A 23,521-nucleotide genomic window follows, 5' to 3' on the forward strand; every position below is an offset into this window, starting at 1 on the left:
ACATGGATATTCAGTTATGTCAACACTAACTTTATTTTTTGTTTTATTTATTTTATTGTAAAGATGATATATTAGAAGGGTTACAGTTACACAAGTGTAGGGCCCTCTGCCCTTGCGCTCTCTCTCCTGACCCGCGAGGGAAAGGCTAAAGTGTGCCCTAGTGTGTGAAAAAGCTGAGGGCGTGTGTAGTCGCAAATAATGCCCACCCAGCCCACTTACGTTAAAAAAGAGGACTCAGGATGCCAGATGCTTCGGGGAAAACATCACGCAAAATCCAACGTTTAATCTCAGGGTGGGGTTTATATAGCAGTGATGACCAGCAGAAAGGGGAGGGACTTGGAGTGGCTAGCTAGACACGGTGATAGGCTGATGTGAGCTGTCCATCACGGTGATGTCACAGGACTTCCTCTATGGCTGGTCTTCATCATGTCCCATAGGACCACCCCCTGGGTTCTGCCAGCCGCCATCTTGGCGCATATGCAGAGGCGGGGCTAGCAGCCCCAGGCAAGGAGAAGAGGCAGGCCTAGGACTGCCTCTTAAAGCTATAGGTGGTGCCCAACACACAAGTAAGCTAATGAGTACATTTCCTTTCGAACAGTGTTACCCCTTTCCTCATTTTCTCCCATTTTTCCTGACCCCCCAGTTCCACTCCCCTCTAAGTTGTAAAGCTCATTCCAACACCAATTTTAAAAGACCATCTTTTGCACCTGAAATTGTTGGGGTTTTTGTTTGTTTGTTTTTTTTGGCCAGTCCTGGGGCTTGGACTCAGGGGCTGAGCACTGTCCCTGGCTTCTTCTTGCTCAAGGCTAGCACTCTGCCACTTGAGCCACAGTGCCACTTCTGCCATTTTCTGTATATGTGGTGCTGGGGAATCGAACCCAGGGCCTCATGTATGTGAGGCAGGCACTCTTGCCACTAGGCCATATCCCCAGCCCCTGAAATTGTTTTGATATCTTTGTCAACTATCTAGTGACCAGGTGTGTTTTCATGTCTATTTTTGCCCTTTCTATTCTAGTGTATTGGTAAATTTGTCTATTTTTCATAATTATCACACCATATTATAGCTTCAAAGAAATTGCCAAATAAGTAGTCAAATAAAAACCTTTATCTTTATTGTAAGAATAGTTTGTTCCTTCTAAGTTCTATTCTCAATAGAAAGTTTAGAATTAACTTGTACATTTCAAGATAAAAGCCTTTCTCTTGATTAAAATCAGGTTTAACTGTGACTTCATGGAACCTGTAGCTTACTTTGGGAAGAATTGACATTCTAACAATATTAATACTCAATAGAGTGATATTCATAATAATAATGTTTATAAATCCAAGACTGTATCTCTTTAACCATTCAGGTCTTTAAATGTTCTTCAGCAGTATTTATAATTTGCAATACTGTGAGTGGTCTCATGTATCTTTTGTTAAATTAATTCATAAATATGTAGGTTTCAATGTAATTTTATTTATAATTTTTATTTATTTATTTATGTGCAAAAGGGGTACAGTTACATAATAGGGCAGTGAGTACATTTCTTGTGATATCTTACACCCTCATTTTTCTTTCTTTTCTTATTTATAATTTTAAATGTGATTTCTAACTTTATAATATACAATAAATACAGTTGATTTATATGTATTTTCTTTTCCTATGGTGAAATTTTGAAGATAGACCAGTTGTGAAATTTGACTTAGAAGAATCTGATGGTGTTAGTAGACGATGAGGAAAATAGCTATTTAGTTTTATACCTATTCCTTTAAATTAGTGTATATTCGTCACAAAGTTCCTAATACTACAAGCTCCAGGCATGGGGTTAGGCTTACCTTTTGTTAAGTAAAGTGAGAAGTCTTTACTTTCCCAGAGCAAGTGACTTCTCTAATGCCTACTCTCTGGAAGTCCCTATCTGAGATTGTGTTTCTGATAAATACATAAGACAAGAAGAAGGCTGTGAAAATTCCATCAGACATACTTAACTGTCCATGCAGATAGAATCTAGGGGTTCAGAGCTCCAGTGCTTTACCAAAGATGCCATTGTGACACCACATGGTCTTATGACAGATTCCATTTCTACATATCAGAAGGAAAATGACATGTAATCATTTACAACTTTTATAGCCCAGGTCCAAGGATATAAAGCTTCTAGAAAGCCAGGGTATCCAGTCAGGCAGGCATTTAACATTTTTTAATGGGTTGTGAAGACTGTATAATCAATGTTAACCAAGACAAAGGGAAAAATTTCTACCTCTTTCCCCTTACAATTCTTTATGGATTATTTAACTTGTGGGCATGATACTGCTGATATTTTCACCTTTGGAAGTCCTGTGTAACAAAATTACATTGTATCTCTCAAAGACACTTGAACCTTCAAGGGATGATATTGATCAACATTCTTTGTATTCATAAACTGACATTTGAATTGAAATTTTTTGTACAACTAAAGGATAATAAAACAAACAAGCAAACAAATACAGAAAGCCTTCATTCTTTTTGGAATATAAACCTCTGGATGAGAAAGCGAAATAATCTATTCTTAACAAATTTTAATGTTTTTGGTCATATACTACCAGGTGTACTTGCATAGGTACTTACACTACCAACATTAGGATCAATCAGGAAGTATTAACAGACACCAAGATAGGCTGTACCGTACATGTACATCATTGAAAATTCAGTCTTTGAGCTTTTGATACAAGACCAACTTTTCTCTATGGTTGTATTCATATGACATGAAGTATCCTACTAAATACTAAGAAGATTAGTTTGCATATATATATGTATATACGTTTGTGATTCTTAGAGTTATAGCAAGATGAATACACCACAGAGAATGTATTACCATCTTCTATGAAGTAATATTCAACAATTCACTTTTTATTTATTTATTTTTAATTTTTTTATTTTTTGCCAGTCCTGGACCTTGGACTCAGGGCCTGAGCACTGTCCCTGGCTTCTTTTTGCTCAAGGCTAGCACTCTGCCACTTGAGCCACAGCGCCACTTGTGGCTGTTTTCTATGTATGTGGTGCTGGGGAATTGAACCCAGGGCTTCATGTATATGAGGCGAGCACTCTTGCCACTAGGCCATATCCCCAGCCCTGTAACAATTCACTTTTTATCCTCAGAGATTGTATTGTTACTAAATATCTCAGTCAGGATGGGTTATAGTCATTCCATCTGTTAATGCTTATTTAGCTACGTTTGGTTTATCTTCTGGAAAAGCTTTTTATTCCTAAGATAAAGGAAGCACAAATCTATCAGCAGGGATTTAGGAAATTAGACTTAATAACAAGAGTTGAAATTTCACCACTGTACTTTCTAAGTATCCTTTCTAATTTGTCAATATAGCAGAAATTATTTGGAGGATACTTTCAGACCTCTGTATGTAGAGTTTTACATATATAAAATCTCTCTAGGGTTAGAAGTTAAGTGTGCACAGTTGCATAAGGCCTATGACCTCATAGGATATTAATGCAATTTTATAGTTTAGGATAACATTTTCCCAGCTATTAAGACAGAAGAATACCGCATTGTATTCACAAACAGAAAACCTGTTTCTAGAGAAAGAAATGTAACTACTGTTCATATCCCAACAGCAGAACTGCCACACAGAAGACAGAAGAAAGTAAGAAAAAGAAAACAAAAAAGCTTCCAACATACAATTCACACATGCCACAAAAATCCACCCTCCTGTGTCTGAAGTCACACATATGTCTCTGTATCTCTATATTTAGGCTTATCTTTGCAATATCTTTAACTGTGGAAACTATGGGGGTGTTTATTCAAATAAGCATTTGCAAATGGTATGTTTTCATTTGTAATATACAATCCTCAAAATAACAGGAACTCTTGCTCAGTCCACTAATTTATATGGTTCGGGAATGCTCAGATTAAAGTCTAATTTTTTGACCAAATTTCCTTGTAAATGTAATTAGAAATACAAGACATGAGGCAGCCATACAGCAGCTGTAGGTCAGTTAAAACTATCCACGTATCCTAAAACTTTTAGTCCTTTCATTTGAGTCACTTCAATCTTCTATTTGAAGATATATTTAATTGATATCAGCAATAGATTTATTTTCATGTTGTCCTGAGCTCTTAAAGGTAATGTCAAACCTATGTGGATCTTGTCATGGTTTTGAAAGAATGCCATATATAACAGATAGAAGAAAAGTACACACGCCCTGGGAAACTGGGTCTATGTGTACCTTGACACATTAGTGTACATTTGCGAAGGCATCATTCACTGACACAAGCCATGTACCTCCATATTTCAGTGGCCATCATAAAGGGATCCACATTTATTTCCCTCCTGTATCACGTCTAAATTGAGGTGCATGTTGAATGGGGTATCTCTCTTCAAGTTAGAGTGCAGAGACCCAGACTCTTTCTGTCTTGTGAGTCTATGGTAGCATTCTTAGCTTGTGGTTATGGTCATTTGTATCAAGCTAGTGAATGGAGTTCATAGGATGGACATCAAGGAAGTGGACTTGATAGGCCTGGCTGGGATCTGTTCATAATTCATTGATTGGAATCAGTCAAATGGACACATTTAACTACAAGATGGAAGGGGGAAAGTCATTTAGCTTTGTGCCCAGGAGAACATCAGCATCCTTATCATTATTATATCAACTTACATAACCTGATGAAACACTTAAATGAAAAGTCTTTAATAGAAAAACTTAAGGTGAACATATATTTGTGGTCACACCCAAATTTCAAAGTGAAGATTATTTAATTATGTTTTCAAACTTTTTGTTCTTCTTCTTTATTTTCAAAGTGAAGTACAAAGGGGGTACAGTTTCACATGTAAGGCAAGTACATTACTTATCCAACTTTACCTCCTCCCTCATTTTTCTCCCATCTCCCCCCTTCCTAGCTTCCTCCATCCCCCCATCATGAGTTGTATGGCTAGTTTACAGCAGTTGGTTTTGTAAGTATTGCTTTTCAATGGTTTATCTTTTTATCCTTTGTCTTTCATTTTTGGTATTCCCTTTCCTTGCCTTAGTTCCAATACACGTCCATAGATTATCTGGGGTCCTAAGATCAGTTACAGTAATAGAAGGAGGAAAACCACAGGAAGGAAATATGAGAGAACAAAAGTTACAGTTTCACTAGGTATGTTGAAATTAACTACAGCAATGATATACCACTTATTTCCATAACATGGAGTTCATTTCCCTTAGCATTATCTTATATATTCATATAGGCAGAGCTATTGAGCTGTTGTGCTCTTCTGCTATATCTATCCTAGATATATACTACTTATTCCCTATGAGGGAAACCATAGGGTGTTTGATTCTTTGGGTCTGGGTCACTTCACTTAGTATGATTTTTTCCAAGTCCTTCCATTTTCTTACAAATGGGGCAGTATTTTTCCTTCTGATAGAGGTATAGAATTCCATTTTGTATACGTATAGAATTTTTTTTAGAAGAAATGATCTTTAAAGGGATGGTGTGGCATGGTAGAAAGAATAATGGACCTACATGCATAAATTATGAATTGCTTACCAACCTATCTCTTACTAATTGCTTAAATAACATTCAGAAAATTACTCCTGAGCTTTGAAGAATTAGTAGTAAACTTACAACATTAAATTACCAAAGCACTAGGTTCCCATTCAAGTAACTTTCTGTGATTCACTTTCTTTTATCTTCCTATTGAGCTGGGGATATGGCCTAGTGGCAAGAGTACTTGCCTCATATACTTGAAGCCCTGGGTTCGATTCCCCAGCACCACATATGCAGAAAACGGCCAGAAGTGGCACTGTGGCTCAAGTGACAGAGTGCTAGCCTTGAGCAAAAAGAAGCAAGGGACAGTGCTCAGGCCCTAAGTCCAAGCCCCAGGACTGGAAAGACAAAAACAAAAACAAACAAACAAAAAAGTATCTTATCTTCCTATATTATGGTAAGTTTACAATTAGAAAAATACTAAAAGAATACTTCATATGTTACTTATACTCACTTTATAGAAATATTTTTTATTTCTTTCAAGATTTAGGGCTTCTGTTTAATAAATATCTTTGCCTTTTCCCCATCTTTATATCCTAAGTTTTTTTTAAACATGGTTTAGTTCACTTAACTTTTCACTGCCTGCTTTTGTGGAATGAAAATACCACTTTTACCAATATCCTCTCATTAAAGCATTATAGTCAGATTAGCAGGATAAACTGAGGGTGAAGCTTATAGGTTGTTTTGTATGAAGATAATGAAAAAGGAATTGAACTTTGGTTGGTTCAAGTACCAGCTGTCAAATTGTCTCCTCAATATAGACAGGAAATTGTTAACATTAAAATGTACCCCAAAGGTCTTGACCTTCTCTTAGCTCAAAAGTATGAAAATCAGACTTTTATAGTAATGTTTCTTTCCTTTGCCCTGATTTCCTATTTTGTCTATTTCTATGGATTTAAACATGTATTCATATATATATGTATTGTGTGTATTTCAAATAAACTCCTAGCCCTTCCATTTTTTCTCTTGAGCATATTTTTTCTGCCCCAATATCCCCAGTAGGGAAATGACTAAAACTTTCCTTTGAAAAGGCACCAGTGGCTCATGCCTATAATTCTATCTACATGGCAGGCTGAGAATGAAAGGATAATGGTTCAAATCTAAGCAGTGTAGAACTTTGTGAAAACACTTCTTATCTGATAGTGGGCACAGTAGTGAGCACCTGTCATCTCAGCAATAACCGGAAGCCTAAAATAGGAGGATTGGGGTTCAAACAGGTACTGAGGTAGAAGTCAGAGCTATCTTAAAAGTAACCACCAAAATATCAGGGATGGGGGCAATGCTCATTAGCAAACCCCTTAGTTCAGTAATAACTTTAGCACTTCTGTTTGTCAACTTACTTTTCCAGACATTCTGTGTCCTGTCTTTTTCTTTTAAGAACCTAGGTTCTCAGTTAATAAATTTCCATAGGAGAAGATCTGGAATATTTGTTGTGGATTGGCAGAATATGATACACTGGGTTGCTTAATTGTCTGAATTAGAAAGCATACAATCATCACTACTGACCTTTTCTTCTTGTTAGTAAGGAGAAAATACAAACAATACAACACAACACAAAGACTTAAGAGTGTGTTTCTTAGGCAGGATAAGCACCATAATGAGAAGCCAGGGCCTCGACCTGCACAATCCTCAGCAAGAAGATATTTTCTTAATTCCCCCTGAGCTCAAGGGAATGGACATCTGGCCAAGTACTTTGTTCCATCTTATTTGTTTTCATCTGAGAACTTGAAAACACTTTTCCAAAACAAATTCATTCCCATCGTTATATAAGAAGTAATACTCTCCTCATTTTACTGATGGGAAAATGTGGCACTGGAAAATGTTAAGTGACCATTTCACTATATGGTGGTGAGTGAGCAGGACAGTCAGCCTCCTGCTCTAATTATGTAAGATATCTCCAAGGCATCAGTATAGTTTTTCTAATCATTTTAAAAAATGTATTTATGTATTTTTATTATTATCTTTAAGTAGCTGTACAAAGAAGTTGCTATTTAACAAAGCCGTTTATGAACACAATGTATCTTATTTTGAAGCCACAATGAAACTGACAGAAACAGAGGAATGAAAAAAATTTAATAAGAGATCTTACTTAAAAGGTTGAAGGATGTATATTGTTAGGACTTGGAAATATCTTCCACCAGGAACAATCCAAGACACTGAAAAGCTTTGAAACTATTAACAAACACCAAAATAGGAAATGAAAAATATTCATAGGGATATTTAAAAATAGACATATCTTGGTCTAAATGCTAAATTTGAAAATGAAACCATTCTAGTTTCTTTTTAAAATGTATGACTCAATAGCCGATTCTCGCCAATGAGATGCTTTCAACCAGACTCATTCTCTGGGTGTCTGTCTTTCTCCATCAGTAGATGTATGATCTTTGTCATTTGATAGGTTCATTTGGACAAGGGAAGTTTGGGCACTAAACAAAAAAAGCCCCCAAATATGCCAAATATGATGAACTGTGGTAGTTTTGAAAACATCAGCTTAGGTAAGCCTTTCAACAATAAGACATTAATAATCTTCTGTGCATGATATGAAGCAACTTTTATCAATTGATTAATGGCTCTTTGATGCGAATAGTCATAACAATGAATGTACATGTGTGTTGTTATGTAGGCAGATAGAGAGTTCATGATTCAAATAAAAAATTGCCCTCTAATTAATAAAGAAGCACATGAAGAAGTCAAATGTGCATCTAGTCCTTAAAGCTCACCCAAAAGTTTGAGTATTTTTAGTGTCTGTGAGGGAGCAGTCATTCCCAAGACAAGAGAGAAGAAAGACAAGAGGGTGGCTTTTTCGGGAAAGGATAAGATTTTTCAAACTTGTCCAATAAAAGCATGAAAATAGCAGATTTTTATAGACCATAAGGCTGAAAAAATTACTCTGGGCTTAAAGAGAATTAGGCAGTCTACTCAAAGATGTGCTCAACTTCACTTTTCTTAAATTTCCTTTCATTCAAATGTGTGCTTTGATTGAAGTTTTAACTGAGTTTCTTGCAAAACTCTTTATGCTCATTCAAGAACAGCAAGAGTATGTGACAATTTAGATTTGTTTGATCATGAGAAACATGGGGACCTATACAAATGTTGGGTAACAGTAAGACTTTAAAAGTGTTTATGAGATTTTTCAAATCCATGGGGAAGGAAGAGGATACAGAATACAGCTGTTGGAATGATGTATAGAACTGTAAACCTTTTAGTAATTGTGTCACTGCCAAAATATATTTTCTCTTTGATTTACTCTATAAAGTTCTGCACAGTCCAGAGGAACTCAATATGTAACACTGAAAAACATGATGGGAATTGCAAGTTGGCAAGTTGTTGTACTTCCGTATTTGTGAAACAGTGTTTCTCTAAGTGTGATTACTGGGACCAACAGTATCAGCATGTGGTAATGTATTAGAAATGTAGTTCCTTAGCTGTGTTCTAGTACCTCACACCTGTAATTCTAGCTACTCAGGAAGTTGAGATAGCTGTCTGTAAGAGACTTTATCTCCAAAATAACCCACAAAATATGGGATTGGAAGCATAGCTTAAGTGGTAGAGAGCCAGCTGTGAAAGAGCAAGCAAGCAAGAGCTTGAGGCCTTGAATTCAAGCCTCAGTACTGACAAAAAATAAAAATCAAGTAAAGAAAGAAAAACATAGTTCTCCTTCAGATCTGTTGAATTCAGGAACTCAGTATATAAGACCAGGCAACTTTCATTTTACAAACTTCCTAAGTGCTTCTGACTCTTGTTTAAGATTGAAAAGCACACTGCTGAAGGGCTCTTGGGGTAACCTAACATATAGGGGAGTCAAATAAAATATCATCTTATTGAGATTTAAGTCCCATGACTGCTATAAAGATTCTATATTTGTCGAAGCATAGACTCTAAGGAGCAGGTATAGTAGCTCAGCCCTAAAAGACTTGGATCTTTTTTGTTTTTCTGTAGAAGTGAGGTTTGAAATCAGAGCCTTGCCCTTGTTAGGAAGGTGCCCTACCACATTCTTTTCTTTTGGTTTGGGACAGGTTCTCCCCTTTTGCATGGGGCTAGTTTGGATTGTGATTCTCCTATGAGTACTATAACTGGAATGTCAGGCATGTGCCATCCTACCTATCTTTTCTGTTCAGATGGAAACTCTCATAAACCTTTTGCCTAAGCTGGCCTTAAAATGCTATACTCCTCATTTTGTCTCTCAAGTAGCTAGGATCATGGGCGTGGACAACAGTACTAGCTTGAAAGATCTTTAAACACAAGTTTACTTTGTTTATCCCACCTATGAACTATTTCTCAGGGTGTCTTCTGGGATTAAATGGTGGTAGGCCAGGGAGCAGACCTAGTCAACTTTGTAGATCTTCTTCCTGTGAGAAGACAGCACACAGGTTTTGGCAACTGTTTTCTTGTTAAGGCAATAGTGCAAATCTCTCAATATGAATGCTGCTCAATAACTCTTCTACCTGCTTCTGAAATCACAGTTACAAGAACAAATTGTGTTCTTTTTGTTGTACTCTTCCGGCTAGGCATGTGTGGGTTGAAAAGTGAGGTTTAGCAAGTCAGATTTCACAGTGTAGAAAGCACTAAATCCTTCATATATTGGCATATTGGATCCAGGTGAAATCTGTGTTTTATAGAAATAGAGCTTGTGATACAGATTCAAAATTATCCCATAGCTGATAAGCATGTTTTAGATCAATCTCTCCATTAGTCTTTTCTGTCACCCTTGTCACTGATGTGGAAATAGGTGGAAAGGGCTGGTCACTATTTCAGCACGGATGCCCTGGAACTGCCAATGTGGCCCAGGTTCTGAATCTCTACTGCACCAGACAGAAGGGAGGCTGCATGGCCTGTGCAGGAGAGGAGCTGGGGAATCCTAAGGTGGTGATTTACCCATGGGTATGATCACTTGGTGCAAAGGTGTTTTGTGACAGCCTTGAACTGAAGATGGAGGAAATAGGCAGTATTTCAGAAAAGCACTGAGAGAAGAAAGTACTACTAATAATACTGACATTTTAATATTAGTTGAAAGAAGTGATATTGTGGTTCACGTGGTAGAGCATCAACCTTGAGCAAAAAGCTCAGGGACAGCACCTAGGCTAAGTTCAAGCCCCAGTCATGTATGTGCGTGCACACACCCCCCCCCACACCCACACCAAATCTATATTAGTTGGTATGATATCCCATAGCTTCTAGTGTGGCTTAGATGATCTTCACATTTGTGTGGCACTCTGTGCTTTCTCTGTCATGGTTCTAATTATGTTTTGTTATGAATATGTCTTTGTCTTCTATTGGACTACAAATTCCCCAAAAGACAGAGTTTGTTTGTTCCCCTCTCCTTTCCCTTCTTTTTAAAAAATTTTCCCCAGCAGGTATATAGGGTTTAACATAGATATTAAATCGATCAATGCTTTTGTTTTTTGATAAAACATGAATGGATTCTTGTAAACTAACTGTCCCTTCTGAAAACTGGAAAGGAAGTGTAAGACTAGGAGTGCTTCTGATTCATGAGATGGGGAAGCTCTTGGTTCCAGGTGAACTCAAAATGAAAAGGAAACAGATACTTGGTGGTCTCTGAAAGACAGAAGCTAGTTAGTTACAGAAACCCAAAGAACTAGTTCTGTAGTAGCTGGAGCAGAAACAGTCCCTTGGTTGGAGAGTAAGGACTCTTCAGAAAAGAGTGGGGGAGTTAAGACAAAGTATGAGACTTGGTCACCAGCAGCACACTGGGAGGCTTATGAAAAAACGAAGACCTGGCTTCTTTTTTGTTTTTGTGCCTTCTAGAGTTCAGGTAAAGCTAGGTTTAGATTTTTTTTTTTCAGTTTTTAGTTTTTTATTTTTTTCAAATAGGTTTAGATTTAAAAAATAGTATTGTGAGTCACAAAGAATGTGGAGAAAGACATCCTTGGGCCAGGGACAGGCTGGACTCGGGTGGGCTAGCCAGAATTGAGAACAAAGTACCTTTTAAAGTACATTGTAGTAATAGCTAGACAGTCTATGTGTACTGCTCACCTGTTACTCTTATAACTCTATGGCAGTGTGTCTATAAAAATCATTTTGTGCTTATCAACTTTGCAGGAGTGACTCAAATAGTTTAAGCAATTATTGCACACTCAACAAATGTATAAATCATGGCAAAGATCATGTGTCTCCAAAGGAAAGCTCAAGGATCTTAGAGTGGAAGCTTGTTGATCACCTAGCAGAGGTCTCCCAGCCCCCAACTGAAAACATCTAGAGAAAATAAAACACTAAAGCCAAGGACTTTTTTTTTTTTTTGTCAGTCATGGGTTTTGAACTCAGGGCCTGGGCACTGTCTCTGAGGCTAGCATTCTACCACTTTCAGCCACAATGCCACTTCCAGCTTTTTAGTGGTTAATTGGAGATAAGTCTTATGCACTTTCCTGCCTGGGCTGGCTTTGAACCTTGATCCTCAGCTCTCAGCTTCCTGAGTAGCTAGGATTACAGGTGTGAGCCACTGGCACCCAACTTTAAAGCCAAGGACTTTTGATTGCTACTCAAAAATATTCCTTCTCCCTTAGTTTCATAAAGCATCAAAATTGGCTACTGAGAGGAGGAGTAGTGCCCACCATCACTGGATAAGTTTAAGAGAAAGGACCTGATTAATTCCAATGAGTTTTTTCATCTTCCCAGCCTGGAGCCAGGACTCAGATGCTCCACTTAGATCCTAGGCAGTTTCTCAAAACTTCTCAGGTCACTCTGTAATTCATTTTATGGTTTCTTGTCCTTCTGACTCTTTCCTCAAAGCCTTGACTTCATTTCTAGAACTTCTTCTTCCTTTTGAATGTTAACCATGTATTTGACCTTTCTTTTGTATCCCACTCTTCTAGAGACTTTAGGTCCTCAGCTTCTTCCTCCTTGGCAGCTATTCCAAAGAATGTGGCAACAGTCTAGCAGTGCCCTGATACCAGCCAATAACAATGGAGCTTGTGAAATGAACTTCAAACAGCTTGCTCAGCATGAGGCTGGAGGGTGTCCTTGGGTTTGGTTTTGGCAGGTGCTGGCTAGAGGGGGCTAGCAGCTCCAGTGGTAGAGAGTGGCTGGCACCACACCTCAAATTTAGACACGCAACAGTCAGAATCAAGAACTGTAGCCATTGTTTGCTGGCACACTAGAACAATGAGAACTGGGAGTGGCTTATTTTTCATGTTCATTCCTTCTCCATTGGTGCTCCCAGGCCCTCTGCACTGACCTTTCACTCAATGTCAAGGGTCTCCCTGCTGCTCTGACACATGCCATCTGCCTAGGCCCACTTTACCCTTTTGGCTCTTCCTCTTAGGACAGCTCTGTGTGTCCTGACTGCTCCAACTCATCACTCCTCTCCTTCTAGATCCACCAAACTCACCAGCCTGTGTTCTCATTCCATACTTCTTGTCTTCTCAGCTGAATTACTTTTAAAATTGTAATTCTGAGCTGTGTGCCAATGACTCACCCTGTAATCCTAGCTACTCATGAGGCTGATATCTGAGGATCACAGTTTGAATCCATCCCAGGCAAGAGAGTCCATGAGACTCTTATCTCCATAAACCACGCAGAAAAAGCCAGAAGTGGTGCTTTTGTGGCTTAAGTGGTAAAGAACTAGCCCTGAGCCAAAGAAGCTAAGGTCAGCATCCTGAGTGCAAGCTCAGAGTTCAAGCCCCAGGCTTGGGGGTGGGGGGCGGTGGGGAAAGATTATAGTTATGAACCTTTCATCTTATGTTCCCTACCATATCTGGAGCTTGGGATGCTGAAAGGGCTTGAGATGAGGGGTCGTTAAATTTGAGATTGGCATTGCTGTCTTACCTCTAGCTTTTGTCTCTTCATACTTTTCTCTTCCTGTGACACACTGCAAAGATAACAGGTTGCAGTCTGAGAAGCTGGTGGCAGTATCACTTGGGAGTCCTTAGCCAACTTGCCTAACTTTTCTGAGTCTGTAGTAATACAAGAATTTATAGCAGTTTTCTGTTAGAATTATGTAACAAAATGTGCATTGAAAGAGTTTTAGGAATTATAAAATGCTATGTGTTTAAAGTACTTTTAAAGGGAAAATCAGTTCAATCTATTGTCACTAGCTCTTATTTCTGTACCTTTTGTCTTGTATGTAAGTTTACCTGATTTGGGGAGGGGGCATAATAGAAATGGTTGAGCAAAGGGTGAACTACATCGACAGTGGAACTCACTAGACACCATGTTGGAAATGAACTATACAATTTGGGGTAGAGATGGAGGAAAAAACTGGGAGAAAATGAGTTGTCACTGTTCAAAAAGGGATGTACTCATTACCTGACTTTTGTAACTCTAACCCCACTGAGGTATATCACCTTTACAATAAATTTTTTTTAAGTTTGAAAAAATATATTCAGAATTTGTATATAAAAGCATAGGAAACAATAACAACAATAAAAGTCCATAAAAATTCAGAGTTTGAGTTGAGTTTTATGGGAAGTACAAATGTTCCCCTGGTTATTCTTCCTCTTTTGGATTCATTGCACTTTGTCATGGATTGAGACCTGGGTGCCATGAACTTACACACTCCGGGTGCCTGGCTGGAGTTGGTCCCTTGTGCCAACTTTATTTGTTTTCCATTAAGTTGACATAAAACTCTGCACAGGGTCCTGAACTTCCCTAAGGTACCTTTTCTTTTCACAAAACAAGAAATTTATTAGAATCTATGCTTGCTAATATAGTAATATGGTCACAGTTGGTCATTATTGTAGTTTAAAGCAGCTTCAATAAAATATGAATTTTAATCCCTTAGTTGCATTCGTCATGTTTCAAATGTCTACTAGCCACAGGTAGCTTGTAGCAATTATCGTGGACTTAAAGATTTCAGCTATTTTCACCTGGACTTGTAGAAAGATCTACTGGGAATCTAGTATTTCTTTTCCTAAATTTAAATATTCATAATTTTAGTGGGTTATATGCGGAACCACCAAACTTGGGGTCACACTGTAACCCTGGTTTCTCAATTTTCTCTTAAATCTTTCAATTAATTAACTTTTGTAGTACTGGTCTTGAACGCAGACCCCTGCACATACTAGGCAAACACTGTACCAAAAGTGCTATATCCCCAATCATTTAGTTTTAATTAATTATTTTTTGAGACATGATCTGTCTGTTACTTTTTTCTGGGCTGACCTTGAATTCCCAAGTAGTTGTAATTATACATAGGTGCCACCAGACCAAGCTTTTTTCTTAAATCTTATGATTATATTGATAATGATAATTCTTAGTTAACTCTGATGAGTGGCTTATTCATCAACTGAAATATTCCAAACAGCTATTGATTGATATTGAAAATACTATGCAATTTATTTAAAGGCTCAGATTTTACCTTTTGCCTCTCCCTAAAGGGTAGCTTTCTACTGAATATCTACTTTTTGTTATCCATACCAGGTATATCCTCTCTCTCTGTCTCTGTCTCTGTCTCTCTCTCTGTCTCTCTCTGTCTCTCTCTGTCTCTCTCTGTCTCTCTCCTCAGTCTGAGATTAATCTCCCTTAACATTTTCACAATCTTAGGGGAAAAACTAATCTAAATGATAAGTAGTTTCTTTTTTCTTCTTCAATCTACCATAAAATTGTCAATGTGTTTTAAAAACCACTATTTTTATAGAACTTTTGTAAACAGTCTTTTGGACTCCATCTGTTGAATCACTCCCAGCGCTAACAAGTGTTGTAGTGAGCTGTGCCACCATTGGTGATGGGGATGGGGTACTAGCTGAGATGCCTTGGCAACCAGCAGGACTAAACAAATTAAGCTATTGTCACTGATGCTAAAGGGAAAGTACCATTGCAATTTGAACTCTATACAAAGTCCAAGATGGGGGATGTACCTGGCACTTGGTTCCTGAAAGAGCAAACACATTAAAAGAGAGAGCAAGATAGTTCCAATTTCCAACACATAAAAATAAAATACAATAAAAGGAGGAATGTGAGAGGAAAAAACAGAAAGAAAATGCAATGATACCAAAAACTGTTTCAATAAACTCTATCACCAATAACCACTTCTTAAGCATCAAAGTCCATCCAATCAGCACCCTTCCCTAAGTTTTCCTTTCTCAGAGGAGACAGAACCCACTATCATTCTCTTCTACACCTTGAAGTAAATGTAATAAAACAAGATCTGAATCTACCAACCAAGAGAATTGGCAAGAAAGTTCAGTGAAGTCCAGTGATACAATGCATCCCAGCTTCACAAATTCTGCTTCTTGTCAGTTACAGGTTCTTGCCCACATTACCATATTGCCTGCATGCTATGCTGAGGGCAGAGAAACCCTGGCCCCTGAAGTGGGCCTCTGTCAACATTTTTATTGCATATTCCCATTTTCTGATCATTAAAAAGCTTTCGGCACAGAAGTAACTTTGCAAAAGTTCAAACTTTGAAAGGATTCATTTAATGGCTTAAAAATAACACTTGGGCCACGCCCATTTTTTAAAAAATGTTCTGGCTGGCTTTGTGGCCTGGGTTTTTTCAAAACGCGTCAACTTAAAATATGAAGGGACTCAAGACTTGGAACAGTTCCAAAGGTTGGTTTTTAGTGTTTAGTGAACTGGAATGCAGTGTTTAATGGGAAGTTTTACTTACAGAAATGAAATGGTAGGATCAATTTAGTTGGAATGTTGTCTAACTTCAGCTGGAAAGGAGATTCAATAACTTCCTAACAAGAGAAGAAGAGTTGTTAGACATAGGATGGACTATAACTTGGGGAAGAGGCTGCAAAGAAGAGAAAATAAAAGCTCCTTAGGTGTAGCTCAGTGTTAGAATACTTGTCTACCATTTGGGAGACTTCAGGCTCCATTTCCAGCATGGGATAGGAGGAAAAAGAGCAAATTCTTGTTCAAAACTTAATAATTTCAAGATGATGACACCAAATGCTGGGCTGGTTTCAGTGTGAGGCAGAGTGTAATTCAACCTGGGTCTTACCTTTTCTTCTTTTCTACCCTCCTCTCTTTCCTCTCCTCCTTTCCTTTCTTCCTTCCTTCCTCTTTTTGTGTTCTCATCACATAATAAGGACTGCTTATTTCTAAAGCAGTATTAATGAATACTACCGACTTTAGTATAATTTACTCAAGTGTTATCTTAATTCTTTTACAAAATACTAATATCCTCAACTTTCTTTTCAAATACTGCTTTATAAAACATCTGAGGGAAAATGGTTATGTAAAACTTATAAAATATTTTTACATCTATTTTCATGTAATGTCATCAAAATAATCACATGACGTAATGAAGTTAAGAGAATCCCACTTTTCAGAATAAAGGGTCTCATTGTGTAAGGGTGATTTTTGTAAAGTTCATTGGTGGAATCACAACCAGAACTTCACCCTCCTGACCTTTCATCCTGCTATGAGTTAAAGGATGCCAGATATCACAAAGGTTAAAAACCAAATGGGAGGAAATCTTGGAACAAGAAATCAAAGAAATATTATGACATTCATTTTTCATAATGCTGGGATTGGACAAAATGAAGAATTCTGCAGTGAGTTAAAAATTTTTTTAATGAAACATGTACTTTTTAGGAGACCAGATGTCCAGTCAAGCTGAGTTCACATAATATGAACCTGTGATGAAATTGGGTTTGTGTAAAACTCAGTAAACAAAAGAGGTAGAAGGTGTTAGCTACGAATACAAAGAAAAACCATTGAATATGAAGAAAATCTTCCAAAAGACTAGGTGAGAGAGAATGGAGGCTTGAGGTTCATGTTTGTTTATCGAAATCTTATGGGTCCTGCATTTCCCAGTGATTCCATGAGATGTTAAAAATGTGTTACTTAAAAAAAGAAGAAGTTCTTTGTGGTCAATTAAGTCTAGGGAAACAATGACTTTGACAAAGTTAAAACAGTTTCCTAACTGCAGGTCACCTTAAACCTTTAATGAACCACTGTGATTTGTGACTCCCCAAAGAGGAATATAGCTTTTCCAAACTTATTTGACTGAAGGAGATTTTATGCTCATACACTCACCACTTATTTTTTTTTATCACAAGAATCTCTAGCGGCAAGTACTTAATAGAACATAATTTAAGAAATGATGCTTTGGATTAAAGGGCCAATATTATTGATTAGAGTCTTGTTGTGGGTTGAATTGTGGCCCCTGAGGGCTGAATTGTGGACTCAGTTTTGAATAAAGGATTCAAGTACATGTAGATGTACTTGAGCAGAGTCTCTGATGAAATCATCCTGGATTTAAAATTTTGAGGTGAAGTTCAGATCCAGTGACTGGAGCTCTTCTAAAAGGAAGAGTAGATATTGAAACCCAGACTTGGAGATAAGACCATATAAAAAACAGAGACTGAAGACATGTTGCCACAAGCCAAGGACTACAAGATGCAGCAGAAGTTGTAATGGTCTGCCAGCACCTATAGAACCAGTTGTTAAATTCAAGGTCTTATTCAGGCCTTCTAATCTTCAGAATTGAGAGTGTAGATTCCTGTTCTTTGAAGCCACCAAGTTTGTAATATCTGCTTAACAGACATAGGAATCAAATGCAAATTCAATAGCTCTGTCGGAATGGAGAAATATTGTCCATCATGGGTTTATGGAAATATATGGCTAGCTTTGCTAGAACTACTCTGTTCATAAGAAGCTTCAAGATCTAGATAGGTTGAAGTGAGTGAACCCTATAGAAAGGCCAAAGCTGCCAGCAATCTGTATTACGAAACAGCATGATGGGACAGTCATTGATGGGGCCCTCCCTGTCCTACGGAGGATTCTCCCACGGGTTGCCAAGTTGCCTGTGGGGTGAGAAGCCTCAAAGCTCTTAACTATCCTGCCTTTGTTACCCGGCTCTCAACGAAGACTGGGAAAATTTCCAGGCATGCTTTGTATTCTGACCCTTCTAAGTATGTTCATGGTTTGTTCTCTTCTGCTCTTAGTTGAAGAGGGCATTTCTTTTCTTTGTCCTTCTGCAGCCCCACATTGTTGCCTTAGTCATTTATTTCTGACCTGTAATTGGGCAGCATCATAAGGGCTTTCTTTGGCTGGGGGCAAGAAGGAGTTGTGTTAAATAAACTAAACTAGTTCTCTAATTACTTGTCTGCTTATTGTGTATTAGCAGAAGTGGCTGAAATGTCAAAGAAGCTTTTGCTCAATGGCTTTCACTCTGGAGGTTTAGAGGTTATGGCGGCCTGGGAGGGCCCTTGAGTTACACTAGGTTTTGTAACTGCTGTTAGCATGGCATAATGCAACTGGAAGGCTACAGCTCTTGGACTCAAGGGACTCCCCTTTTGGAGACTCAAATTAGTGAATTAACTGGCCCCATCCTTCTCAGAAGGTGATAGAAGCTGTGGTCAGTTAGTCAAGCCATCCATCCAATTGCATTCAGCAATTCTTAACATATGCCTTCTGAGAATCTGTCTAGGATCTTCTTCCTTTTGTCACACTGGTAGTGGGCACCTTGGCAGGGACAAGAGTGCTACCACCTAGGAGGGTGAGGAGCAGGGACCCTTGCTTGCTTAGTCCATCCTTGGCCCTTACTGTGAAGGAAAATGAAAGCAAGGCTGGTGCTGCAAGAACTTCCTGGTGCCACGACAGAGAGCGATCCAAAGGCAGTGGGGAAGTGATTAAGAGGTGGTGAAAGGGGGGACTAGTAGAAATTTTCCCCCTGTGACTGACCCATAAATTTTGGAAACCCTGGTGATCACCCCTATTAAAAAGGCAAAAATATGGGCCACAGCAAGGTTATTCCAAGTTCATCCTGAGATACCGGCTGGGGCAGTACTGGAAAATAAACTTCTGACTCTTGGTTCCTGTTCTACAACTCTGCTCTGGAGATCCATGTGACCCCCTAGCCTGTCACCCCACTCATAAATATAAGCAGATGAATCTACTGCCAGAATTCCTGCTCCTACTCCAGCTTTCAATGAATGTTGGTCCCCAATCAGAGCTCAGGAGCAAATGTGTCAGGGAGTGAGAAAGCTTTCAGAGGCTTTGGACAAGAAAGCAGGAGAGCCCAAATGCAAAAGGTAGAGAAAGACCAGAGAAACATCTGGAAAAAAAATGCCAGGGTTACATAATTATGATAACAGCTCTCAAAGGTCTTAGCATAAGTTTGCTAGGGTGTCTCCTTTCCTTATCTGTATACCACCCCCTACTTCCCAAAGCAAAGCAAACCGCCCTGCCTGGGTACCTCCCTGCAGCCACAATCCCAACCCTCACCGCCATTAAAGACCGTTGTCCTATAAATCTTTGCAGAGTTACTTTCCTATTTTTAATATTTATTTGCCTCTAACATGCAGGCACCATCGTCTGTCTTTTAGTGATTTAAGACTGAGTAATTAGGAAACAGGCCTATCTGAAAACAGATACCCTTTAAGATGCAGATTTTTTTCTTTGATGAAATGTCCAGAACAACCTTCTCTGGGCTGTTTTAACAAGACAGCCCCTTTGGATTGGGGATCCAAATGCACTGCCCCAGCCAGCATGTGCTGAAACCCTGCCAGGGTGAAAATGCCCATATTTAGATCAAACATCCAAGTAAAAATCTGAAGGAAAAGAGGCTAATATGAGAGTGTAAGAGCCATTAAACTATGCAAGTATGCATGAACTGGAAAAAGTGGATCCCATACATAGCGCTATAGCCCTTAGCTGTTAGCAGGTGTGAGTCAGTCAGTTGTACAATTCATTTGTCTACCTAATTGCACTGAAGATAGGCTTTTACTTTGCCTATAACATCTCTAATGAGTAGGTTTTCAGTTCGATCTAACTAATTAATTCTTGTTAACTTCCTTTGCATTGCTGTTCTTTTAATTTAACCAGAGACAGCCTAGAGTTGCGACTAGTGTTTAGTCTCAACTAGATTACTCCAATTCATTAAGGGCTGTAATTGTTGGTCATACCCTTGCAAGCGGTCATTACAACCTCTGGCTTGCATATTGAATAACAGCAATTTCCTGACTCCAACAGACTCTTGTGTGAGGGAGGAGAAAATGCTAATAAAGAAAGAATAAATGATTCTCCACTCCATTCAGGATTGTGTAGATTTCTTTTGCAGCAGAAATTGTACCGAGGTGGTAAAATGGGCTTCTTGCAGGCCCCCTACCTCCACCCTGAGCGAAAACAATAAGAACCAAGTGAAGCATTCCCTGCTACTGTGATTACAGCATCCGTAAAAGTGATTATATGGCTGCTGTAATCAACTTCAATGAAAGCTGCCTGTTAGAGCTTCAATAATTACTCATTTCTGTTAACAGCTTGCTTTCAGTTTAGCACTTTGAGGCCAAGAGGAAAGAAAAAAAACTTGAGCTATTTTAATAAAGGATCCCACTCACATGGCATTTTTGGGGGGTAAGTGCTTGTGTGTGGGCAAAAAATATGCACATGTTAAGTTTTTTGTCTCTTTCTCAATAGCAACCCCCTTTCATTTTAAGCTTAGATTCTATTTAACCAGCAAAAGCACAAGTTCATACAGGGTTCAATCATGTACTGAATGTTTACTGAAGGAGGCACAATAGTTTAAATAAAGTGGTGGTTTTAAATATTTTACCTATTTCTTTAAACAAATTGCCAATCCTTAAAGTCTGTGCTAAACACATTTCAAAAGCAAAATACCACAGGGATCTTTCAATAAAACCTCCACGTTGAATACTTGTTTTCTGTCCTCTGCTCCCTCTTTCTCCTTGCTTGTGATGAAATTTTATTATTATTGTTACTGTTGTTAATTTTTTAAGGAGAGGGAAAATCTGAGAGGAAAAAAATGTTCAAAATTGCTTCAGGTTTTTGTTCTAAATGCCTTTGTCGGAGGACACAAGAAAAAAGAAGAGAATTAGTCTAAGGCCAGCAATACCAATCATTCAGGTAGTCAAGTTTTGGGGAATCTATGCAAGATTTGACTAGTAGACAAAGAAATAAATCTAACTCACTAGCACATGACCTACAGGCTTCTCCCAGGTCTCATTTCCAGCATTTCTGAATGACAAACAAGTCACAATAAGCATAATGTTGAAAAGCTAACAATACAGACCTTGTTTTCATCAAAGACAGAAAGTAAGATGATTAATGTACAAAAAGTTCATTCAGCTAAGTTCTCTCATCTTTCCTTCCTACTCCAAAATTCCAAATACAAAATATTTTTTAAAAATACGTAAGAAAATCAAAACAAAAAAAATCCAAACTTACAAGAATTCTGGTTTCTATTTCTAGGCCTTCAGCCTACAGATGATTTGGAAAATCCTCAAAATATGGATGCGATTTCATACCAAATCTAAACTTATTTTTGTTTACCCACAACATATTTAAAACCTCAAACATCAAATTCAGATGCTGGTACCTTTGAAATCACTTAGAAAAATAAACTCACGTTGCTTTCCTTCCTTTTTCTTTTCCTTCCCTTCCCTTCCTTTCCCTTATCTTCCCTTTCCTTCCCTTCCCTTTCCTTCCCTTCTCTTTCCTTCCCTTCCTTTCCCTTCCCTTTCCTTCCTTTCCCTTCCCTTCCCTTCCCTTCCCTTCCCTTCCCTTCCCTAACCTTCCCTTCCCTCCCCTCCCCTTCCCTCCCCTCCCCTCCCCTTCCCTTCCCTTCCCTTTCTTATCTCAAATGACTGAATGATCAGTGAGGAAATTCTACCAATTTTCTGAACACTGTGATATAAAGATAATATTAACACTTATAATAAGATACATCAGTTTTATGAATAAGGAGAGAGAGAGTCCTATTCACTTTCACTTTACGAATGTTTTCTTAAAAGGGTCAGATTTCACTTATTTCAGAATTCCTCTGCTTTGCTGCAAACAGCACACAACAAGATGGTAGTGTGTGTAAGATCTAAACATTCTTCATCATTACGAGAGGAAGAATTCAGAATGGAGCAAGAAGTTCCACATTTCAGGGAGTTACTGATATGCTGGCATGAGGAAACATGTCTTCATTCATTTTCCTTCATAGCTGTTTCACTGACACCTTTCAAATCTTCTTCTATCTAGACCATAGTACTGTGAACGACACATCTTTTTTTCTTCCCTTTCCTTGACCCCCACCTTTGGTTTTGTTTCAGAGTGAAGTGTCCTCCACTCGACTATTCCTTTTTATCAATGCTTATTAGAGTACAGTGGTCTGCTCCATTGGAATCTGTTTAAGTGTAGACAATAGTGGTGGAGTGAGTGGACTGGCAGACCCAGGGGACAGAGGAGTGATGTAGACAGAGACTTTTTTCCATGGCTAATTAGTTAGCCTAAGTCTGTTGTTTCTTTGACGCTCCTCGGTCACTATTATTAGAAGGCCATGAGACCATCAAGCTTTTACTTCTTTCTATATTGCAAAAGCCACAATTGTCTTGTAATTTGAATTGAACTATCATATTGCATATTTATCTGTCCTTTTATGAAGAGGGAAAGATAAATCTATGTGTTTCAGATTCAAACAAAAAATGAGCTAATACATCTTAGGTACTTAAAAATAAGATAAAAATGCAATTAGTATTACTAGAGCTCTACAATTATTTAAATATATTTACTAGTGCAAATGGGCAACTTTAACATAAAAGAGAGCTTTAGATTTCTGACTGGCAGCTCCACAAAATGCATGATGTGGAAACAATAAAATAAACAGGGTCAATAATGAAAGTGTGAACAATTTTAATTTTGTATTTTCCATCTAAAATAGTCACATTCTACCTTTACAAGCAAAATTCAGAGCATAGAGGGTAAGAACTTGACAATGTTGTATTCTGCAAAATCTGGTTTTCTCTGGGAGAGTAAAAGAAAGAGTAAAGATGACTCTTTGATGGCAAAATAAATTTGGAGTTGACAGCATAGTTCTTCCACCGGGAACTTTATACCATAGTTGGGTCTTATGGCCTCCAGTTTTGTGTGTCTTCTGGTTTCTGAAGTTCAGTGCTTCTGGCCTCCTTTATTTGTGAACTAATTCTTTTCAATTGCACTTAATATATAATCAGTACTTGGTGGATTCAGCTCTTTCAAGCGAGGTCATCAAGGGAGTAAATATGTCATCTTCTGGCAGTTTAAGTTTTAAAGCATAAACTCTTTAGCTAAAGAGATGACCGAGAAAGACAGGTTTAGTAGAAACTAAGGGAAAGTGATGTGTTAGTACT

Source organism: Perognathus longimembris, chromosome 7 (genome assembly GCF_023159225.1).
Source record: "Perognathus longimembris pacificus isolate PPM17 chromosome 7, ASM2315922v1, whole genome shotgun sequence".
Taxonomy (NCBI): Eukaryota; Metazoa; Chordata; class Mammalia; order Rodentia; family Heteromyidae; genus Perognathus; species Perognathus longimembris.